The following is a 9,914-nucleotide window of genomic DNA, read 5'->3' as shown; positions in this document are numbered from 1 at the left end:
GCATGACTGTAAACTCATAATGACCATACCTAGTTCTGAAAGCAGTTTTAGGTATGTCTTCTTCTTCTACTTTCAATTGATGATATCCGGAACGTAAGTCTATCTTAGAAAAATACCTAGCTCCTTGAAGTTGATCAAAAAGATCGTCAATCCTAGGTAATGGGTATCGCTTCTTAATGGTAACCTTATTCAATTCTCTATAATCGTTACACATTCTCATTGATCCATCTTTCTTCTTTACAAACAACACTGGTGCTCCCCAAGGGGATGAACTAGGTTGTATGAAACCTTTGCTTAGTAATTCATCTAATTGCTTCTTCAATTCTAGCATTTCGGTGGGTGCTAATCGATAAGGTGCCTTGGCTATTGGTGTAGTACCCCGAATCAAATGAATTCTAAACTCTACTTCTCTATCGGGTGGTAATCCAGGTAATTCTTCTGGAAAAACGTCTGGATATTCTGAGACTACGGGGATGTCTTGAAGTTCCTTATCTTTAGTGTTAATGATTACAGAAATCATATACACCATTTCTTGTTTTCTCGAATAACTAGCCAGTTTCATTACTGAGATGAATTTTAGTGGCTTTCGAGGTCTATCTCCTGTAATCAAAATCACCTCTCCTGCGGGGGTTCGAATTTCTACGGAATTCTTATCACATAAAATTCGAGCATGGTTGGCTATTAACCAATCCATTCCTAATACCACATCGAATTCGGCTAACTTCATAGGTAACAGGTTTGCAGAAAACTTATGGCCTAAAAGTTCTATCTTTCCTTCTTGTAAAACTTTATCTATGTTAACAGAATTCCCTTCTGCGGTTTCGACCGTAAAAATTTGCCTAAGAGTGGTTAAGGGTAGTTTAAGAGCTTGGCAAAATGAAGTATTAATAAAACTTTGGTTTGCACTAGAGTCAAATAATACTTTTGCAAACACGTCGTGAACTAAGAATGTACCGGCTATCACGTCTGGAATAAGTTCAGCTTCTTGAGTGGTCAGTTGAAATGCTCGTGCATTTTTCTTAGTGCCTCCCTCAGCTGGCTTTCCTTTGTTGTCTGCGGTTTTAACTAGTTTAGGACATTCTGTTTTGTAATGTCCTGTTTCTCCATAGTTATAACAAACTATGGTTTTCTTTTTACAGTTTTCTTCACTATGGCCTACAGATTTGCAGAAATTACAAATTGCATTGCATCTTCCAAAATGCTTCCTTCTGCAATTCCTGCAAAATGGCGGGGTTGAAGATTGCCTTGCTCCTTTTCTTTTGAAACTGGTATTATTACCCATACGAACTCCTTGGGTAATTTTCTGAACCAAGTCCTTCTTTCGATCTTCTTCTCTAGTGCGTACTAATTCATCAGTTAGGTATTAGCTAATTCCACAGCAACGTCAATAGTACGAGGTCTCGCGGCTTTAACGATGTTACGGATTTCACTAATTAATCCCCAAATATAACGGGAAATGAGTACCGGTTCTGGCGAAACCAGTGTTGGTACCACTCTTGCGTATTCAAAGAATGTCGAAGTATAACCCCGACAATCCACTCCCGTCATACGATGACTTAGGAACTTATTTGCCATTTGTTCCTTTTCATATTCGGGGCAGAATTTTCTTTCTACAAGACTCTTAAATTCTTCCCAGTTCAGCGCATACGCTATTCTTCTACCTTTTGCTTGTAATACCGTGTTCCACCATTCTAGCGCCCCTTCTTTGAACAGGTTTGAGGCATACATGACCTGATCTTCTTCGGCACACTTACTTATTGCAATTACTGCTTCGGTTTTCTCTAACCAACGCAGTACTGCAGTTGCTCCTTCGTTACCTGCAAATTCTGCGGGTTTGCAAGCAAGAAATTCCTTGTAAGTGCAACCAGGCGTTGCAACTTTTTCTTAGGAAGTGGAGCCTGTTGCGGATTGTTATCATGATTATCATGATTGCCGCCTCCATTTACACTATGGCTAAAATTGTCTTCCTGAGTACGTTTACTAGGAATAATTTTTTGTGATTCAACAGGTTTCCTAGCAGCAGCCATGATTTCTGGAATAGCATTGGCTATCCCTTGAGTAATGATATTTTCAATATCTTGTCTAGTCATATACTGATTTTCCTGGTTTTGCTCAGATTGATTTTCTTCATTAACTGGTTCATTGTTAGCGTTCTCCATCTGATGATTTTTATAGATATAAACTTATTAGTGTCAAATAATTTTAACAAAACAATTGCACATAATCACATAATCTTATCACCACATATTTATAATCAAAATTGTCGATTTCTCGACTTCTATTTTGTTTTATAGATTCTATAGGCATCCGTACACACCGTATCTTACAAGGTTTTATTGCCCATTTTACAAAGTTCTATTTACTGCTATAAACATACTTCCTGATTCACTATTTGGTTCGTTAACTGGCAGTTTTAGTAACGATGTTCCCTTTCGTCATATTTCCAGGATAGTTGTTCCCCCATCTCCCGAATCCTATTCCCCGTACCTATCAGTTCTTCACCAAACTGACGAAGTTCGGCTAGGTTTTCGTTACTCATCGGAGGATTAGGGATAGGTTCTGGATCAAATTGGGGAAGGAAGGTATAAGGGCCATTAATCATGTTTTGGAATTGCCAGTCGTTTGTCCACCACTCGTCCATTTCGCCTAAAGGGCGAGTGTGAATCAGCGGGTCTGAAATAGCTGGTTCTAGGTTGAAGGGAAATTGGGCTGTGACCGGGTAAGGGTACAGATTATTGTGGATAGGGCTTATAACATCACAGTTTGCCAGTAGACGGTCTATTTCGTCTTGAAACGTGATTTCCTCAGGTTGTTTCGAGCTCTCTCCAATTTCTATTCCCTTTTTCTTAATGTCTATTTCTGGCTGTTTAGAACTCTCCCCAGTTTCTATTTCTTTCCCCTTGCTCACAGGATTTTCTATTTTAGGGAGTCTCCTAGTGGCCGGCTTCCTTCGGCGTACTTTCCTCCATCCTACATATCTTCTTCTCTTTTTAGGTTTTGCTTTTTCCAGCGGTGGACCTTGGAATTCCATGGGTTCCTCTATATCAGCAATATAACCAGTAAAGTCGTGGGAGACTTCAATTGGTACTGGATATAAGTTGAGATTCTGAAATGCTTCCGATATCTCATTCATGCTGTGTAGCGTATATGCAAAATGCAAAAATGCAATGTTAAAACTTTGGAACAAAGTTTAACAAATAAACACTGAAGTTTTATTGCATACTACTTTGTACAGAGGATAACAGGAAAGAAACACACTAGAATTTATTTATTTACTGGATAGTGATTTTCTACTAGATCCGACTTATTGGAAATTTAAAGGTTGCATTTTCGGCTACGGTAGCTAGCATATAAAGGTTTGCCCATTTTTCGTCTAGTTTATCTTCCCAAGGTGGATTATTGCCAAATTCCTGGATTTCTGGGTTAAATCTCACTTTCTTGGCTTGGGTTTTCTTTTTCTCCTGACCCTTTCTAAGTATCGAATTTCTTTTCTCTGGGGTAAGAGGATTTTTATAGTTTGCCTTACGGACAAAAAATCCTTCTTCTAGGTTTGCTGGGTTTTTGGAGGAAGAGGTTCCTTTATCCTGGGGTGCAGTATCTAATTTGTGGTAGATAGCAGAAAGCTTTTGTTTATCCATACGGTATCTCACAAATAGTCAGTTAATAAAACACAGAATCACAGAATGGCAATTAGTAGAATTAAGTATTTTATTAAATACTTAATTTATAGGCTTAAATCAGTGGCTCGATCAGTGGCTCTGATACCACCTTTTCCTGTCACGACCCTCGGCCTGGTTTGACCCGGTTCCAAGAGCCGCGGGACAGGAAACCTGCGGTATCTAATTTAGGCGACAGCGGAAGTCTTTTAATACAGGATCTTTTTAATATTGAAAATGCCCATTTAATATTTTACATAAGGTTTTTAGGGATACAATCCCATAATTTACAATAAAGTGATTTCACCGGGAAATCTTTATTTCTAAAAACATGTTTCTTTATTTATTCACATTTGAGCCACTTCTCAGAGCTTGTAGTGCTTCACGACACTTTTCTTGGATTACAACAGATGACGTGAAACATGTTTGAAAAAGGTTTTGTCAGCGGGGAAATACTGAGTGAATCATTCGTTTTACTGAAAACTTTATGTTTGTTATAATCTACAGTATTAAGAGAGATTACAATGTTTCTGATATCAAACCAACTACCCACGATACTTTACCACTCGACCCATTGGCCCACCTGTCCAATGGTGTCTGTGATTATGGTCATATCACCCAATGGCTGCCCCAATGGTGACGATTATCAAGTAATGTATACAAAACCCCACATATCGGCTGTAATATGGTGATTACATAAACTTAATCACTGTATTTATAACTTTAAAAATAATTTGGAGTTTTGTAAAACAATTGATAAAAAGAGAATGGCTCACATTGCAGATTTAACGAGCAAGATATAAGCCTACTGATTAGCCTTGATTAAACCTAATTTAACATAATACACACAAACGGGTTAGTAACTAATACAGCAGTTACGTCAATTCACGAGATTAAACCCTCACAACGATTAACAAGTGCAATACTTAATAAATCAATCGGATTCACGACGAATAACAGAGCATAGTCCGAATTCGAACAACACTCAAATATTTAAGTCGAAATCACGACGAATAATCAAAGTACAGGCTTAATTTGAGCAGCACTCGGACAATCGTTGGATAGTTATAATCGATCGGACGTTGAATCGTAATAGCGATCGAGTTATTACCCTGATTGCGGCAGCACTTCGTGATCGTGTGTGTGTTGTGGACTGTTTTAAGTATAACTCGATGTACACAGAAGCTTTGTGCGTCGTTTTAACAACAGATTTCAAGTGCCAAGGTCGGCTATTTATATTGATTTTTGGGACTTGCTTACGGACCGTATGCCATTTCCCTTACGGTCCGTAAGCTAAGCAGTCTAATTATAGGCTGCCTAGGCTCAGGACTAGGCTTGCTGAATCAACTAATTTAACAAATCAGATTGTACCAACGTTTTATTTAGATAAACGTCCAACTAGGGTTTGCCCCCTTGAGTTTTAGGGGCCCGGATCATGATTCTGATTGTTCTGAAAATTTTAGGGTTAATGCAGAATTACTTGGGTGTCTCAATTAGGGTTTCCTTAATAGATAATTATTATCCTAATTATGGATTTTAGTGAGAGTTGTTACACCTGATCTAACATACATAGTACAAGACTCGAACAAGACGAAGTCGACAGACGCATGCACCAACACATAAGATGCATGAGTGTTTCATTTTCTGCCCAAAGGTGATGTGTTACACTCATGTCTCGCAAACTTTGACTTGTGCCTAAAATTATGGTGTTTCAACTTCTGCCCAAAGGTGATATGTTACACCTAATCTGCACAGTCTCACTGTTCATAATCCTTGTATGGTTGGTCATAGCCAAAGCGAAAACCTTCATTCAATTAGAACCTTATTTAAAATTGGTGTGTACAAATAACGTTATCACAGCTTCCTTAGTATAATGGTCTTGATTTCCGCCTGCCTTAATTTTAGGTTACCCATAAGTCACTCTAACTTCTTCTTTTGCAATGTATCTTATTCTTCTCATTTTAATCCACTATCAGCTCCTGTTATGGCTATTGATACTTTGACTGGTGCGAACTATGCTTCGTGGAAGGATTCTCTTAACCTCTCGTACTCATGGAGTTTGACTGTGCGCTAACTAAAAACGCTCCCCCTGCTCTTACTGATAAGAGTACTGAAGCTGAAAAACTACTCTATCAAAAGTGGGAGAGAGCTAATCGCTTGTCTCTTATCTTCATGAAAAACTCAATAAGTCCTGCTATCAGGGGAGCCATTCCTGACGCTGTTACAGCTAAGGAATATTTGACTAATGTGGAGGCTCAATTCCAAGGGACGTCTAAGGCGCAAGCCAGCACCCTCATTCTGAAATTGGTGACTACAAAGTATGATGGGATTAGCGGTATTCGTGAGCACATCCTGAATATGAATGACATGGCCCAAAAGCTCAAGGGATTAAGCATGGAGATTAGTGATGGCTTCCTGGTGCATTTTATCATGACGTCTCTGCCCGCATCTTATGAAGCATTCAAAGTCAATTATAACCTTCAGAAGGACCAATGGAAGATGAACGAGTTGATTGCTATGTGTGTGCAAGAAGAACGTCTGAAGCTGGAGAAAGCCGATGTTGCTTACCTGATGACTGCTGACTCGAAGAAAAGGAAGGGGAAGTACAATAAGAAGCCTAATGTAAAGGTCCAAAAGCGGGATACAGGTGCAAGTGCTTCTGGCTCTAATGACTCCAAAGGGAAGATTCACTGCAAGTTCTGCCGTAAGGTGGGACATAAGCAGAAGGACTGCCCATACTTTAAGGAGTGGCTAACCAAGAAAGGTGATAATCTTTTCGTGATAATTGAGTCCTTTAATTTAAATGTTCCATCTAATTCTTTGTGGTTTGATTCTGGTTCTATGGTTCATGTAACCAATTCCTTACAAGGATTCCATAGAATCCGGAAGCTGGAAAGAAACCAAAGAACGCTTAAGTTGGGAAATGGAAAGCCGCTAGTAGTCGAGGCCGTGGGAACATTAGATTTAGTTATGAAAACTGGTTTAACTATTAGACTTTATGATACCTTATATATTCCTGAGATTACTCAGAATCTTGTATCAGGACCAAAGTTAGACGTAGACGGTTTTCTTGTTTCTCATGGTCATGGCAAATTTACTCTCAGTTTTAATTCTCAAATATTTGGTTATGGCTTCTTGGATGGTGGTCTCTATCGATTAGAATTAGATGATGATTTTTCCAAGTCTTTGTTATCATATAATATTAATGAGAATTTAACAAAGAGAAAACGCAAACGAGACTTAGAAACTTCATCCATGTTGTGGCATCAACGTTTAGGCCACATTTCACGAGAACGCTTAACTCGACTCGTGAAGGATGAGGTCTTACCACCTCTCGATTTCAATGATTTTGGAACATGTGTCAAATGCCTTAAAGGTAAAATGACATCAGTGAATAAGAAAGGTTCCACTAGGAGCTCTAATTTATTAGAACTCATTCATACTGATATTAGCGGCCCTTATAACATCGCTGGCATAACTAGACACACTTTCATTTATCACGTTGATTATTCACGTTATATGCACCCGTATCTCATTAAAGAAAAATCTGAATCTCTCACAACTTTTGAAGACTATAAAGCTGAAGTTGAAAAACAATTAGATCGTCAAATAAAAGTTGTTAGATCAGATAGAAGAGGCGAATATTATGGTCGACATACTGACGTGGGTCAGGCTCCTAGTCCATTTTATGAGTTTTGTAAAGGACAGGGGATCGTGAACCAATATACTATGCCCGGTACTCCTCAGCAGAACGGTGTTGATGAGAGAAGAAATAGAACCCTAATGGACATGGTACGCAGTATGTTAGCGAACTCATGTTTGCCCTTATTCCTCTGGACCGAGGCCTTAAAAGCAGCTGTTCATATACTCAATAGAGTTCCTTCGAAGTCTGTCCCTAAAACTCCTTAGATATATGAAAGTATGGGGTTGCCTTGCCGAAGCTAAACTTTATAACCCTTTCTTAAAGAAATTGGATATGAAAACAACAAGTTGTTTCTTTATTGGATATCCAGATCACTCAAAGGGTTATAGATTCAATTATCCCTCCCATGTTACTCGTATTGTAGAAACTAAGTGTGCCGCGTTTCTTGAGGACTTTAAGGTCAATGGGAGCAGTGAAAATCCTTACAATGATTTACAAGAAGTACAAGACGCGGGGGGGGGGGAGACACTCGTCCATTTCATTACCTCCTATTACTACTCCTCTTGTACCCGATGCTGCACCGCATGTCATTGCACCACCTCCAACTCATTCAGAATTAAATGTTTCTCCGCATGTACCTGAGAATGAAGGACCCTCAAATGTCGAAGTTGAGAATCAACCTAGGAGGTCATCTAGGGCGAGAAGGCCCACTAATTTTGATGATTATGAAACCTACCTAGCTGAAGCCGTGTCAGATGATGGAAAGTTTACCGATCCTACCTCTTACATTGAAGCCATTAGTAGTGACTAGTCTTCTGAATGGAACAAAGCTATGATTGACGAGCTTGACTCCATGAACCCGTAGGATGTAAATAGGTCTTCAAAACAAAACTAAATCCGGATGGAAGCGTTGAACGATATAAAGCAAGATTGGTTGCAAAGGGCTACACTCAGAAAGATGGAATCGATTATTAAGAGACCTTTTCACCTGTCTCTCGAAAAGATTCCTTAAGGATCGTCTTGGCCCTAGTAGCTCATTTTGATTTAGAGTTGCATCAGATGGATGTCAAGACTGCTTTCCTCAATGGAGACTTGTATGAAGACGTGTTCATGAAGCAACCTGAAGGGTTCAAACCTGAAGATCAAGAACATCTTGTCTGCAAGCTGAAGAAATCCATATACAGTTTGAAGCAAGCATCACGTCAATGGTATCTTAAGTTTGATGAAGTCATGAAGAAGCAAGGCTTTATGAAGAACCAAGTGGATCAATGCACCCACCTCAAGATGAGTGGGATTAATTTTGCTATACTTTTCCTTTACGTAGATGATATTCTATTGGCAAGTAATAGCTTAGATATGTTGCATAAATCAAAGCGCTTACTATCGCATAACTTTGACATGAAAGATCTCGGGGAGGCTTCTTACGTTATTGGCATCGAAATACACCAAGATAGAAGTAATTGAATTTTGGGCTTATCACAAAAGGCTTACATTGATCGTGTCCTTAGTCGATATAACATGCAACACAGCTCTCCCTCCGTAGCTCCAGTAGTTAAAGGAGATGTTTTCGGTTCTTTTCAATGTCCGAAAACTGAGGATGAAAAGGCGCAAATGAGAATGATACCTTATGCCTCAGTAGTTGGGAGCCTCATGTATGCTCAAGAATGCACTCGTCCAAATATCGCTTATGTTACATGGATGCTAGGTCGTTATCTGTCTAATCCTGGCCTTGATCACTGGAAAGCAGCGAAGAAAGTACTTCGATATCTTCAGGGGACGAAAGACTATAAACTGACTTATAGAAGAAGTGACGTTTTGGAAGTGGTTGGTTATTCTGATTCGGGCTTTGCTAAATGCAAAAATGACAAGAAATCCACTTCAGGGTATATCTTGATGTTAGCCGACAGACCTATTTCATGGAGGAGTCATAAACAACAGCTAACTTCAACATCCACTATGATGGCAGAATGCATTGTTGTATATTACGCTACTTGTCATGGAATGTTGCTAAAGAATCTGATTACTGGACTCAAAGTTGTTAATTCCATATCTAGACCATTGAAGCTGTACTATGATAACTCAGCTGTCGTTAACTTCTCGAACAGTAACAGTTCGACCGGAGCTGGATTATATCTTGATACAAAGTATTTGTTCGTACGTGAACATGTTGAGGAAAATAAGCTTTGTATTGAGTATATAAGTACGAAAAATATGCTTGCGGATCCGATGACTAAAGGTCTCCCACCTAAAGTATTCGAAGAACATGTTTCGAAGATGGGCTTTTGTAAAGACCTTATTTAAATGCGTATTGTACTTACTTACGTTTTAATGATAAAATTTCCTCATTTGATTTGTTTCTCTAACTACTTTTCGCTAGCCTAATGACGTAAAGACTATTATTATACAGATCATCGTTTAAGGGCTTACTTGTAAATTGATCCTTACTATGCTTAGGTTTTAAATTTGGGATTGTAGTATGATTAATGGGGGTCCTGAGTTGAATAACTGACTCAAAGACTGTATTTTTCTGCTACAATTTTGGTTTAAAACTAAAATGAGTATTAACTCCTGATCAGGCTTACCTAATACTCATAATAAATGATCACTCGGCCAAG

The sequence above is a fragment of the Helianthus annuus genome, chromosome 2 (genome assembly GCF_002127325.2).
Source record: "Helianthus annuus cultivar XRQ/B chromosome 2, HanXRQr2.0-SUNRISE, whole genome shotgun sequence".
NCBI lineage: Eukaryota > Viridiplantae > Streptophyta > Magnoliopsida > Asterales > Asteraceae > Helianthus > Helianthus annuus.
The sequence above is the reverse complement of the archived record's forward strand: the minus strand, read 5'-3'. Positions refer to the sequence as shown.